Source organism: Peromyscus eremicus, chromosome 8b (assembly GCF_949786415.1).
Source record: "Peromyscus eremicus chromosome 8b, PerEre_H2_v1, whole genome shotgun sequence".
NCBI lineage: Eukaryota > Metazoa > Chordata > Mammalia > Rodentia > Cricetidae > Peromyscus > Peromyscus eremicus.
This window is the reverse complement of record NC_081424.1, coordinates 19,451,687-19,467,644: the sequence shown is the minus strand read 5'-3', so window position 1 is coordinate 19,467,644 and position 15,958 is coordinate 19,451,687.

The window sequence follows — 15,958 nt, the reverse complement described above, 5'->3', positions numbered from 1 at the left end:
ATTGGGTTTTAAGACTAATGTTTTGATGACAATCAAGAAATTGTATGTTGCAAAAATATATGCTGTGCAAAACGTAATGTCTGTGCAGATAGTCCCAAGCTGGAAAGTCAGATGATAGCATCTATATGGGTCAACCACAGTGCAGCAAGTAACAGATTAACTTCTCTTTGGATAGAGTCCTCACCATCCTGTCATGATGTCAGTAATAAAGCCACCTAAAACTATAGCATTATAGAGCAACCAGTGCTGATTTGTGTTAGCATCTCCTTATGTCTCCTAAGTCCTAGGTTTTTAGTCTTAGGTTTTGAGGTTTTATAGTTGCTGTTTTTTTTTAAACAAATTTATGGTCATATATTTTAATATATATGTATACACACACACACATATATATACATACATATACACATAGAGAAAGACATACACACATACCTTTTTTTTCAGGCCACTTGCAATAAATAATTTTTGTTTTGGCTAGTTTTCTAAAATTTAAAGAATTTAATTCATGTATCTTAGAATAAAAAATATTAATTAAGAAATTACCAAACTGTTACTGATACATTTCAGTTTCTAAATTGTATACTACCATTTAAAAGACATCCAGATGTGATAGATTTGATATAATGGACTACAAAATACTAATCTCTTACCAGAGTCTAGAGTAATGAAGGGCTTTGATAGAAAGTAGTCCACTTTGGAGGGAATTTTGAAGAAAATGGAACTAGTTGTGTCCTAGTTAGTTAGCATTTCATTTTTCAGAAACATCTTCTTCCTTAAGATACACCTTTGTTAGAACAGTAATAATATCACATCACATTGAAAACAAAAATTTACCATTAGGTCAAGTAAGATGGCAAATAGCAATTCTGTAGTGTTTGATCTCCATTTCGAAGTAGAGTGTACATGGAAGTTACTATAATAACATAAGCCTAAAATAAAAGGGAACTTAAATTCTAAAGTAAATCTATCTGTAAATTTCCATATGTAATGAACTTTCTTTTCGTTTATGCTTTTGTGTATAAAGTCTTTATTCTCCTAGGAAGCGTTACACAGTATTTTATTTTTAGTCTGTTCAAGCTGAAGCCATTCAAACACAGTCACATAGAACAGAGGTAGACTATCAGTTGCCGCAGGAAAGACACCTGTTACCTGTGCAGGTAAAACTAGCTGAATCAAGGACACAATAATGCACCATCCTTGCATTTGATGTCAGAAAAATTGACTTAAACTTAGTACATTTTCAGTGACCTCTGATTTCAAGTGACTAGGTAAATATACAAGGATTTTATTTTTAAGAGCATGGTCCCTTTTAATATTTAGAATAATATTCACTGTTAATGTTAGCATTATTATCTTAGTGGTTGTGGGTTGTAATTTTGTGAAACTGAATTTAACTTTCAGTTGCTTGTTAGAAAAATTCAAGAGCTAGAAATGTTGCTAAAATGAATATTGGACAGTTGGATATAGAAGTTTGTGAGGAAATGCTGTTCTTGTTTCAGTAGGAATCTCTGACAGGATGTCTGTAGAGGAGCTGTTTCATTGGCGAATGCTCTTTAAGTATCTGTAATAGTCACTGAGCAACAGGAGCTGAGCACCGGGCTATTTTGCACAGTACTGTTCAATTCTAGCATGCCTCTGGTTTGGATTGCTGGAGTTCTTGTCTAGATCTCTGTCACTGAATATGTAATTACAGTGATAGGGTGGTCTCTGAATGACCACACAGAGCAGATGACATTTGGAAACACCAATAGCTCTTGCTTCCCGTTTATTTCCATTTCTGACAGTTCTTTTCAGTGTTCACAAACGAAGAGACACTGTCTCCTATTTGGTATAAAAAGTAAAATTTTCAGCTTCACCTCCCAAACACATTGATGGTAATTGCTGTATGAATATATCATACATCTAATCATGAAAGGGGATGATTTGAGATTTCTTCTTACTAAAATGAAATATTGACTATAATAGAATGTACTTTGAAATCAGTATCATCGGCAACACTGTTGCAGCTGCATACAGAGAGAACCTTTCGTGCCTTTTTGCCTGCAGTGTTTATTTCTCTTACATGAGCTATAAGAATGTTGATTATTGCACCTTGTTCTTTGGTAAATAGACTTAAGAACTTTTCTCAAACGAGCCATTTCTTCTTAGATGATAGTTACCTTAGTAAACATGAGAGGATGTATCATATTTGGATGTGTTGAAGCCCAGCCTTTTCTATATAGAGAGCAGGAAATTCCTTTCAAATGTATTCATTTGTATGTATGTGTGTATTTATATATATTATATATATGTAGTAATTTAAACACTTAAGCGTGAGATTAACATCATGTTGGCTGGTGACCAGAAGTAGTAAGGTGCTAGATGGTCACACTAAAAGCACAGTGGAGTGTGCAATCAGTCACTGACTGGTGGGCTTGTAAACTAGGTTCAGGTTTTGAACCACCAGAATACCTCATGTGTAAATACAGTGTTCATGACTTAACTGAAATACAGTTATTGTAAAAAAAAAAAAATGTGAAGCCACTGGCTGGCTTATGCCTTCTGACTTTTTGTTTTTCCTCCTTTTTGGAAAGGAGTTATTTGTGGTTTTGTTTTTTAAATAGGGTTTACAGCTAGAAATTTGAATGCCAAAGTTCTATTTATTAAACTAAGAAAAAAGTTTTCAATGTTAATGGCTAGTATTTTTTCACTGGACTATTGTTTGTTGATGTTGGAATTTGTATTTACAGAGAAATAAATTTTTTACAAAAATATTTGTCTTCATGGTAGCTTATAAATGGAGGCCTTTCTGTGTCCTGCCCAGTCCCATGGCCACTTGTAAATAATCACTCAGAGGCTTAATAGTATTTATAAATCCTTGGCTGACGGCTCAGGCTATTACTAGCTACCTTAAATTAACCCATTTCTGTTAATCTGTGTATTGCTATGTGTCTCGTGACTTTACCTGTGTTGCATTACATCTTACTTCCCCGAGTGGCTCTCAGCATCTCCTCTGACCCTGCCTTTCTCCTTCTTGTATCTCTGCTTGGATTTCCCACCTGCCTCTCAGCTGCCTTGCTATACGCCAAAGCAGCTTATTTATTAGCCAACAGGAACAATATGTATTCATAGTGTACAGAAAGACGATCCCACAGCACTTCCCCTTTTTTGTCTAATCAAAAAGGAAGGTTTTCATTTTAACATAGTAAAATTACATATAATAAAACAGTTATCAAGCAAGAATTATAGCTATAATATCTATCTAGTCTATTTATATTTAGCAAAATTAAAGAAAATACTCCATTTATCCTATTTTGTGAGTCTAAAGTTTCATATCCAATTTACCTTTTATCATGACTAAGGAAAACTATAACTCTTTAGTCTTTAACTCCATCAAAGACCCCAGGAGGATATAATATTACCTAAGTGAACAGGAAGTGCATTGCAAGCAACTTCCATAATTTTAGAAATGGCGGAGACATCTGGCTACCTGGACAGTCAACTAAAGTTTTTCTGTAATGTTGGAGCATCCATCTTAAGCCTATAGTCTTAGAATATCTGACAGATACATGACCTTAAATTGGTATCAATAAACTAAAATCCATACCAGTGTATTTTGAGATTAACAGGTTTTTTTGGGGGGATGAAAGTAGATTCAATAATATAACCATTTTTCATTTCTATATCATATTCCCCATTTTTCTTTAGAAAGAGATTGGCTATGACCATTAACCATTATAATCAACCCCCTTTAAATAAAAATAAACATTTATAAACAATATTTTGGGAATTTGGCTGTAGCTTTCTGTACTACTTCCTGCTGATTGAGGGTGCTGGCAATCTTATGGGGATCCTGAGAAAATTTAGAATTATGGTCAAGTCTTGACTGTAGTAGCCTATGAGGCTGCATCATCTCAGCCTGTTGCCTTGAAACTCTTCTGGATATTGGATCATGTGGGCCATAGCTCCCATTGGAGACCTCAAAAGGGGGGGTCTTCCTTGATGGAACCATATTAACCTGGAAGGAATCCACAGCTTCTCATACTCTGTGGAAACAAAAGCAGAACCTCTTTTTTTAAAGCAACATATCCTTAGATGCAAGTTTTGAAGTCAAGATACCTTTAAAATATATATGTTGGTTTACCTTAGCAGTTAGCTCATTAACAGTCAAAAATTCAAAGAAAACACAATCATATACATAATCCAGACTCTCTTTATGTGGCTTATTTCTTTTATATTACTTTTACTGCCTCTTTATTTTTTTAAAACTATTTATTTCTTTATATAGCTACCTATACTCCTTTTCCTCTCTCTTCCAAGCCTACATACATTTTTACACACACTGTAAACAATTTAGAGGATTTTTTCTCCATCTGAATTTGTCCTGTTGTGTATCTATAATCCTTTTCTGACCAGGAGAGTTTTTAAATTGTGAAGCTGCATGGCTAGGGCTGAAGCTGCGTTTTTGGCTGCTGGCTCCACCCCACTTGTTTTTTTTTTTCAGGATAGTGGAGGTATGTTTATCACCAGCTCTGGGAGCCATGCTCACCACCAACTCTAGGAGGCAGTGGTTCTGTGCCTCCACCAAGCAACATGAAGCCCAGAAACCTTATAGCAAAAGGTAAATCTGTCATGCAGCATGCTACAAGGCTTGGAGATGCCTCTGTGTACTGTGGCAGGAATCCCCCATGCTGTGATCAAGCTTGAATGCCGCAGCATCTCTGTATCATGTCCCACATGAGAGACACAAACTAGGAAGCTGCTCTTAGCTCCATTCAAGAATCTCTTCTTAAGTTCTCTCGGGTTTTACGTGGAAACTCTTGCCCCATATTGGGTGCCAATTGTAGCTGGACTTTTGGTATAAGAATATATTTGAAATTCCGGCTCTCCATCCCAAGTTCTCAATGACAAGAATATGTTAACTTGACTTTTAAATAAAAACTTTCCATAAATACATAGAAGAATCTTTGACCAGAACACAAGACTTCTGCTTTCTAAGTCTGTCTTATTTCATTAACTAAAAAGCATTTCCTTAACATCTTCCTGGTAGAGAGATTTCCCACAACAGGTGTCATAAATACAAAGTCAAGACTGTGTACATCTCAGCTGCTACTGCTGTGTTTCCTTAGGGACTGTGTATATCTCAGCTGATAGTGCTGTGCTCCCTTGGGGACTGTGTATATCTCAACTGCTAGTGCTATGCTCCCTAGGGACTGTGTACACCACAGCTGATAATGCTGTGCTCTGTAGTAGAATATTATTTTAAGGTGTGTTACTTTTGTTTATGTTGCATTTGTTTAACTCTGAAGCTGTGTTACTGTGCCTCTCTAAAACACCTGATGGTCTAGTAAAGAACTGGCCAATAGCAAGGCAGAAGAAAGGATAGGCAGGGCTGGCAGGCAGAGAGAAGATATAGAGGGAGAAATCTGGGAGGAGGACTCCAGGGGCCAGCCACCCAGCTACACAGTAAGCCACAGAGTAAGAATAAGAATTACAGAAGTAAGAGAATGGGAAAAGCCCAGAGGCAAAAGGTAGATGGGATAATTTAAGGAAAGCTGGCAAGAACTAAGCCAAGCTAAGGCTGAGCATTGATAATTAAGCATAAGCATCTGTGAGTGATTTATTTGGGAGCTGGGTGGTGCCCTCCCCAAGGAGTAAAAAACTACCACCAACAAAATGGTGTACCAACTTGGAGCTCTCGAATATCCATCTAGAGCCTGAGAAAGCTGAACAAACAAGAGTATACAGCTCCTTTAAGAGTTTTGGCTGAACAGTTTCTTCAGGTCAGTGAGCCCTTGAGCAGCTAGTATGTTAAGTAGGAACAAAAACCTAAGTAAAAATGCCTGCCACAGTGCAAGCATTGACATTCTAGAGCTCTAGGAAGGTTGAATGCAGTTCCTGGTCAGACAGATCTCCAACCAACTGGCCACGAGATTCACACTTGGCTTTCATGACGCAAGAAGTGGATGGAACCCACTGAAAGCCACTCACATGGAGAATCCAGGTATACCTTTTCAGTTTAAAAGTTTGCTCCTGCAGTCAACAAAGGCTAAAAGATAGGCAGTAAAAGAGACCCAGACAGAAGAACCTCTAAACAGGTTCCAGTGTGTTTTATAATATGCATAGGCTTAAAAAGGAAAGAAAAAAGGTATGGATGGTCATAGAAAGAAATAGTTTAAAAATAATAAATTCTATAAAGAGAGTACAATAATAAAAAAAAATAAGGCACCTAAGATGGGAAATACACAGGTAGTTTGGATCCTGTATGTTGTGTTGATTTTGAATTTTTTGACTGTTGAGAAGCAAAAGACAGCTGCTAGGACACATGGGACTGTGAACTGGACTGCTAAATTGAACCAATCTAGATATGTTAGAAATGCCTTAACTTCAAAAAAGAAGTCAAAAAATATAATTGTCAAATAGAAATAAAAAATGCTTTGGAGTTTTGTTCCCACAGGAGATGAGAGGCTGTGGATTTCTTCAGGCTTAATATGGATCAGGCAAGACCTCCTGAAACTTGACAGGTGATATCTATCAGCAGAAGTTACTGCTGGTCTTCCCAGGATTTGGCCATTACCTCAAAATTTTCTCTCTGGGACCTTAAAGATACTTCATCCACAGACAGCAGGAAGAAGTATGGAGAAAACTAATACCACATTTCCAAGAGTTAGGGGGTATGGGTGTCTTTTGGTTATTTAGTGGATTATGGATGTTTGTTATCATTTAGGAAAATATAGTATATTGATACAAATTTAAAATTATTTTTGTTACACTGTATATAAGTTTCTACTCTTGTTTAAAGAATTTTTGTATATTGATAAAAATTTAAGGTTATTTTTATTACAAGATATTGTATATATGTTTCTATTCTTGTTTTTTGTGTTATACCTATGAAGTTTATTTAAAAATGTAAGGTAAAATTCTAGTTTTTGAAAGCTATTATTATAAACTATATAGGATAATCAGGAACATAGGTTAGTGGTCAGTCATTTATAACAAGCAAAATTGTAGATATGTGAGGTATGCTTTTGAGATTATATAAAGATATACTTTAGATAGACAGATGGTCTTCATACAGAGTATGACATTTAAAATGTTTTATTAGCCTAAGGGTTTCATGACAGTGAGACACATCTGCTCCCAGCAGCACTAATTTACTTCAGAGAAGATGATGAGCATTGAAGAAACTCCTTATGGAGTTTGCTTTCACTGTGGCAAGGTTAGCCACTAGGCAAAGGAACTGTCCTTGCCTCTGACTGCTGACTGTCCTGTGTAGACTGGACATGCAGGACCCACAGAATGGGAAAAGCCTCCAGGCAAAAGGTAGATGGGATAATTTAAGGAAAGCTGGCAAGAACTAAGCCAAGCTAAGGCCGAGCATTGATAATTAAGCATAGCATCTGTGAGTGATTTAATTGGGAGCTGGGTGGCAGCCCCACCCAAAAAGATTAAAAACCAACAACCGTGCTCCCTTAAGGACTTTATAATCTCTATTGACATCAGAAGTCATCATAGTTATCCAATAGATTTAGCTTCGGTTTTCCAAGTTGGGCTGATGAGTCAAATCTTTTCATCAGAGAGTGAGACTTTGATGAGGTAGTTATAAATGAAGGCTAGTATAGGGCTTTCCATTTCATTTTGGTTTGCCAGTGGAGACACAGGTATGTCCTAAGAATGGCAGTCTTGTTCTAAATCACTTATGCTGTAGGCTCACTATCTCCACAAAGCTGGCTGATCTTTGGGTCCATGGTAGCTTTTCCAGGACAGCTAACTACATACTATGGAATGATGACTGATAGGCCATCTAAGAAATTAGGGGAAAAATGTTTAAATTATAGAATCATCTGAAAATGAAATCACTTCATATCCAAACCTGTGGGATATGCTGAAAACAGTTCTAAGAGGAAACTTCATAGTTACAAGTATCGCAAGTCTCTTCATGGGCATTTACTTTTATTTATGTCAAGGAAAAGGTGGTTTTAGATATCTCAAGTGCCTGAGTTTCTTTCCTGGTCAGAATGGTATATGTTTAGCTCTAAATGTCTGTTTAGAGGTGATCTAGAGATGGAGACTGACACGTAAGAATAGGTAGATAAAGTGGGAACCTTCCCCTTTTCTGGTCACACCAATGTTTTATTAAAAATGACAATTATCTTTAGCAATATATATTTACAAAGAAGCAAGAAATACACAATGGAGAAAAGAAAGCATCTTCAACAAATGGTGCTGGTCTAACTTGATGTCTGCACATAGAAGAATGCAAAAGGATCCATATTTTTATCACCCTGCACAAAACTCAAGTCCAAGTGGAACAAAGACCTCAACATAAAACCAGACACATTGAACCCGATAAAAGAGAAATTAGGGACTAGCCTGAATGCATTGGCACAGAAGATAACTTTTTGAACAGAACACCAATAGCATAGACACTAAGATCAATGAAAAATGGGACCTCATGAAATTGAGATGCTTCCATAAGGCAAAGAACACAGTCAAAAGGACAAAACAGCAGCCTACAGAATGGGAAAAGATCTTCACCATCCCCACATCTCTCAGAGGGCTAAGATCCAAAATATATAAGGGACTCAAGAAACTAGATATCAATAAACCAAATAATCCAATTTAAAAATGGGGTACAGTTCCAAACAGAATTCTCAATAGAGGGATCTCCAATGGCCAAGAAATTCTTAAAGAAATATTCAGCATCCTTAGCCATGAGGGAAATGCAAATCAAAACTACTTCGGTATTCCATCTTATATCTGTCAGAATGGTTATGATTAATAACACAAATGACAGCTCATGCTGGAAAGGATATATATCAAGGGTGTGATAGTTCGAATGTAATTGGTCCCCATGATCTCATAGGGAGGGAAACTATTAGATGTGGCTTTGTTGAAACGGGTATGTTGGAATGGGAATGTTCCTCCGATTCCTTGTTGGAGAAAGTGTGTCACTGTGGGGGTGGGCTTTGAGGTTTCCTATGCTTGGAATACTGCCCAGTGAGTTAGCTGACTTCTGTTGCCTGCAAGATATAGGACTCTCAACTATTTCTCCAGCACCATGTCTGTCTGCATACCACCATGGTCCCTGTGTGATGATAATGTACTGAACCTCTGAAACAATAAGTGAATCACCTCAATTAAATGTTAAGGGTTGCCATGGTCATGGTGTCTCTTCACAGCAATAGAAAACCCTAAGACAAAGGGGAACACTCCTCCATTGCTAGTGGGTGTGCAAACTTGCACAGCCACTATAGAAATCAATGTGGCTGTTCCTTAGAAAATTGAGAATCAGTTTTCCTCAAGACCCAGCTATACCACTCTTGGTCATATACCTAAAGGATGCACCATCCTACTACAAGGACACTTGCCCAACTATGTTCATAGTGTCTTTATTCATAATAGTCAGAAATTGGGAGCAACCTAGATATTCCTCAACTGAAGAATGGATGAAGAAAATTTTGTGCATTTACACAATGGGGTAATACTCAACTGTTAAAAAAAAATGTCATCATGAAATTTGTAGGCAAATGGTTGGAAATAGGAAAAAAAATCTTTAATGAGGTACCCCAGACCCAGAAAGACAAACATGGTATGCACTCACTTATAAATGGACATTAGCTGTTAAGTAAATGATAATCTTGCTACAATCCACAGACCCAGAAAGGCTAAGTAACGAGGAGGGCTCTAGAGTGGAATGCATGGATCTCCCTGGGAAGGGGAAATAGAATAGATGTTGAGGGTGGACTGAGGGAGGATGAGGATGGGAATAGGAGGGATCAGGTCAGGGAGGGGGCATGAAGGGAGAAAGTATGGGGAAAGACGAATTGGAGGGCATTTGGGGGGTCCATGTGGAAACCTAGTGCAGTGCAAACTTGCTAGAACCTATGAGGATGACCCTAGGGAGGACTCCTAGTAATGGAGGATGGAGCCTGAACCTGCCATCTTCTGTAACTAGGCAAGGCTTCCAGCAGTGGGATTGGGACATCTACCCAGACCCAAAACCTTTGACCTACACCTGTCCTGCCTGCAAGATGTGCTGGGATAATGGTGGCTCAGAACTTGTGGGAGTAACCAACCAATGAGTGGTCTAACTTGAGGCCTAAGCTACGAGAGGAAGTCCATGACAGATACTGCCTGGATGGCACAGAGACCTATTCCAATCACCATCAGAGAGGCTTCCTCTAGTAGCTAATGGGATCACATGCAGAGACCCACAGCTATTATAGAATAATTTTAAGATGTGTTACATTTTTTTATGCTGTGAAACATTTGTTTAATGATGCAAAAATCTGTTACATTCCTTTATGTTGCATTTGTTTAACTGTGTAAAGCTGTGTTACTATGCCTGTCTAAAACACCTGATGGTCTAATAAAGAACTGAACAGCCAATAGTGAGGTAGGACAAAGGATAGGTGGGGCTGGCAGACAGAATAAATAGAAGGAGAAATCTGGGAAAAAAGAAGAAAGAGCAAGAGGACAAGAGAGGAGGATGCTAGGGACCAGCCACCCAGCCACACAGCCACATAGCGAGCTGTGGAGTAAGAGTGAAAGTAAGATATACAGAGTAGGAAAAGGAAAAAGCCCGGAGACAAAAGGTAGACATGATAATTTAAAGTTAAGAAAAGCTGGCAAGAAACAAGCCAAGCTAAGGCTGGGAATTTATAAGCAATAGTAAACTTCTGTGTGTAATTTATTTGGGAGTAGGGTGGTGGGCTCCACAAAGAGCTAAGAGTGAAAGAGTGAAACAAAACAAACAAACAAAAACCCAACATTTTGGCATTCCAACGTGGGGCTAGAGTAAAAGAAGATCCAACAACACACAGCCAAACATTCGACAGAGCTCTGAGAATCTCGAAGAAAAGTGGGAGGAAGGATTGTAGGAGCCAGAAGTTCTGAGGACACCAGGAGAGCATGGTCTCTGGAATCGACAAAGCAGGACTCATAGGCACTCACAGAGACTGAAGGGGCAATCATAGTCTGCATGGGTCTGTGCTAGGTCCTCTGCAAATGTGTTCTGGTGGTTTAGCTTGCGGTTTTGTGAGAACCCCTAAAAGTGGGAGTGGGGGCTGACTCTGACTCTTTTCCTCCTATTGGGTTGCTTTGTCCAAGGGTTCTGTTGATATCCCTGGGAGGCCTGCTCTTTTCTGAAGGGAAATAGAGGAGGAGTGGATCTGGGAAAGAGGAAGGTTGGAGGGTACTGGGAGGAATGGAGGGAGGAGGGGGATGTGGTTGGGATGTATTATATGAGAGAATTGTTTTTTAAAAAAGTGTTTGACATTCTTAACCACCAGGGAAAGGCAAATTAAAATGACTTTGAATTCCATCTTCCAGCTTTGATCAAGAAAGGGGACAGTAAGGCTCTAGAGGATCTGATGCCTCCTGGCCTCTGTGGGTATCTGCATACAAGTAGTATACATTCACAAAGTGTGTGCGTGTGTGTGTGTGTGTGTGTGTGTGCATGCACACTAGTAAAAATAAATAAAGATTAAAAATAAAGATCATTTCAGTATGATCTAGCTATACTATTCCTGGACATACACTCACAGAACTCAGTATCCTCCCGCTGACACACTTGCACATCCAAGCTTATTGCTGTAGCAATAGCAGGGAATGGACACCAGACTAGAGGTCCATCAGCAGAGGCGTGGGTAATGAAAATGTATAAATACACGAGGGAATTTTATTTAGTTATAAAGAAAAAATGAAATTATAAAATTTGAAGAAAATTGGATCTGAAAAATATTGCATTAAGAAAGCTAACTCAGACCAAGAAAGACAAAAATTGCATATGCTTTATCATATGCAGATCCTAGCTCATAATGTCTATATGTATAAGTCCTGGTGAATATAGGAATAGGATTTGAAACTAGTAAGGGTGACAGGATTTGTGTGACATGACATGAAAGCAGAAATGCTTTCTGGGAGAGGGTCAGGGATGGGGGTGAAGATGAAGAATCAAAACTAAGTTTTTTTATTGTTTGTTTGTTTTTTTGTTTTTTGAGACAGGGTTTCTCTGTGTAGCTTTGCGCCTTTCCTGGAACTCACTTTGTAGCCCAGGCTGGCCTCGAACTCACAGAGATCCGCCTGGCTCTGCCTCCCAAGTGCTGGGATTAAAGGCGTGTGCCACCACCGCCCGGCCTAAGTTTTTTTAATGCCACAATTAAACCCAATGCTGTGCATAGTAAGTTTTAAAAATATAAGAAATTTAAAACATCCTAAGATAGACTAAAATGTTCAGTGTTAAATTGTGTCATAAGGATCTTCCCAAGCCTTCCCTTAAACAACCTTTTTGTTGTTATATTTGAGTCTGAGATGAACAATTAAACTCAGTTGGCGCCTTTAGACAGTTGCCCCCAATTACATTACCAATATTGCCAAGCAGAACTCAAGGACAAAGCAGGTGCTCCTGGGATAAAGTTGGAGAAAACGGCTGGAAGGAATGTTGAGGTAGGCTGTGACCAGTAATTAGCAAAATAAGTTCAATATCACAGGGACACCAAGAGCCAGAGCCTATAGTAGAGAAGAAAGTGTCAGTGTATAGTTTTGACATCAAAGTGTTAGTACTTTGTATGTAAGAATGCAAGGGGATGGTTAAGGCATTAATACTGATATTTGCCCATCAAAGAGTCTGGAATAGGCACAGATAAAAGGAACAAGTCTTGAGAAGAAAGCCATGAGGTTCAGGGGTACTGGAATGCTTAGTACTATGTGATATGAATTAGAAATGTTTGGGGGAGTTCTGAGCTCAAGTCATCTGCCAATACTCTACCAATAGTGATCTGTTTGTGTAAGTGTCTTGCTTGGTCTATGATTCTCTTTATATGGCTGGCTTGTAAAACGTTTTAAGTTTACATAAACGTTGCACAGCAGACACACTCGCTCCTGCCACTGCATACAGTTTTCCTTAGTAACATCTTGCATTGGTAAGGTACATTTCATATAACGGTAAACTAATATTTGTTGTGATTTTTAACTGAAAAATCCTAGTTGATCCCTGAATGATCCTATGAATTGTGGAAAATACATGTTATCCTATATTTTTGAACAAGTTGGAGTTTTGAAAATACATTTTACATATAGTTTATATTTTATGAGCCAAAAGTTACTTTTCTGAAAATTACTTCACAAATTTATGACAAATTTTATGAAATATTTTGTCACTTTCAAGTGGGAAAGATGCCTTAAATTTTTACTTAAAACTGAATCAATTATATGAAATGTAACTACATTTACATATTTCTCCTATGTATTCCTAGGATAGCATTCTTGTTTTAAAGAATGCTTTATACTATAACTTGTGAAAAAAATCCATAGTATATGTCTTATTCAATTGGGTTTTGGAAGAACAAAAGTCTACCATAACAATAATTCTCCATAAAGCTTGAAAAGATTTGAAGTCCTATAATTGAAAAAAAATAGAAGCACAGAAAAATTACAAGGAAATGTATCATTAAAGTGGTTACTATTTTCTTTCTTTCCAACATAATATTTTTATCAGTTATTTGGGAATTTCATGCAGTGCACTGATCACACTCATTTCCCGTTTCTCCCAGGTCCACACTCTCACCAAGTAAAATTTGTGTTGCCCCCTATACTCATTGTTGCATGGTCGAACTCCCAGTGGCCAGCCCCTTAATGATAACCAAGACCTTTCCCACACCGCCCCCCCCCCCACCAAAAGTCAACAACTTCACAGAGCTACACTTCAGCATCTTTATCTTTTTTAAGGACTTCCCTCAGTGGCTTCCTGTCTAGACTGTTGCTTTTTTCGTGTGTGTGTGTGTGTGTGTGTGTGTGTGTGTGTGTGTGTGTGTGTATTGCAGAATCCTTCATTGTCTCTCATTCTCAATTACGAGTGTAGAATCATTGACACCACTGCAACTTATGCTTCCTTGGCCATAACAACCAGCGGCAGCACAGATCGTGGACTTCCGCATGGTTTCCCATGACTGCACAAACCATGGAACTCATCATGACCTCCAGTGGCAGCATGGATCACAAACATCAACATGGCCCCAGAGTGGATCATGGACATCAACATGGTTTCTGGGGGCAACATGGACCTCATTGTAGTTTTTAAAAAATTCTTTGGGGGCCCACCACTCAGCTCCCAAATAAATACATGGAGACTTATTCTTATGAATGTCCCACCTTAGCTTGGCTTGTTTTTAGTCAACTTTTCTAACTTAAATTATTCCATTTCTACTTAACTATGTTTTGCCTCTAGGTTTTTTACCTTTCTTATTTTATATATCTTTCTTTCCTTCTTACTCCATGGCTGGCTGTGTGGCTGGATGGCTGGCCCCTGGTGTCCTCCTCTCCTTTTCTCACTCCTCCTTCCAGCCTAGATTTCTCCTCCTATTTATTTTCTCTGCATGCCAGCCTCACCTACCTTTTCTCCTGCCTATCTATTGGCTGTTCAGCTCTTTATTAGACCAAACAGGTATTTAGGCAGGCAAAGTAACACAGCTTTACAGAGTTAAACAAATGCAATATGAAAGAATGCAGCATACCTTTGCATCATTAAACAAATATTCCACAGCATAAACGAATATAGCACATCTTAAACTAATATTACACAACACCTCATTATGGCCTCTAGTGATTGCATGGATCTCAGACTTCAACATGGCCCCCAGCTGCAGCATGGATTACAGACATCATGTTGTCTGGTAGCATCAGAGACCATAGCCATCTATCTACATGGTCTCCTGTGGCAGCATGGACCACAGACATCAACATAGCCCCCTGTGGTAGGGCAGACCATGGACATAAACATGGCCTCCATTAGCAGCAGGGACCACAGACAGCAATCTGGTCCTCTACAGCAGCACAGACCGTAGACATCAGCATGGCTTCAGGTAGCAGCCCAATCCACGGACAGCCACATGTCTTCTGGCAATTGTACAACCAAGAACATCAACATGCTCTTGGGTGGCAGCACAGACCATGAACATCAAAATGGCCTCTGGTGCACATGGACCATGGACATCAACAAGACCTCTGAAAGTAGCATAGACCACTGATGTCAACATGGCTCCTGGTGGTAACATGAAGCACAGACATCAGCATGGTCCCTGGCAGCATTTCAGATGAGGGACATCAATATGACCTCAGGTGGCAGTACAGACCCTCAGACATCATCAACATGGCCCCTGGCAGCATCACAGACCATGCACATCAATATGGCCTCCCGTGGCAGCATGGATCACCGACATCAACATTGCCTCAGGTGGTAGCACTGACCACAGAAGCTGACATGACTTTTGGCAGTAGCACTAACCAAGGACATCAACATGGCCAAGTTGGCTTCTCCAATTACAAACACTAACATGGATTCAGGGATAGCACATACCACAAACATCAACTTGACCCCTGGAGGAAACACAGACTACTAATATCAACATGGCCCCTATTGGGAACACGGACCACAGACATCCTCCACAAGGTCTTTGGTAGCAGCATGGTCCATGGGCATCAACACAGCCTGCAGTGGCAGTCTGGATGCCAGACACCAGCATTGCCCTAGCTGTAGCAAGGGCCACTGTTGTAGAATATTATTTTAAGGTGTGTTACTTTTGTTTATGTTGCATTTGTTTAACTATGTGAAGCCATGTTACTGTGCCTGTCTAAAACACCTGATGGTCTAATAAAGAGATAATGGCCAACAGCAAGGCAAGAGAAAGGATAGGCGGGGCTGGCAGGCAGAGAGAATATATAGAAGGAGAAATCTGGGAAGAGGGATTGAAAAGGAGGAACCAGAGAAGGAGGAGGACATCAGGGACCAGCTACCCAGCTACACAAACAGCAATAGAGTAAGAGTAAGATTTACAGAAGTAAGAAAACGGGAAAAGCCAAGAGACAAAAGGTAGATGGGATAAGTTAAGGAAAGCTCGCAAGAAACTAAGCCAAGCTAAGGCTGGGCATTCATAAATAAGAATAATCTGTGTGTGATTTATTTGGGAGCTGGGTGGTGGGC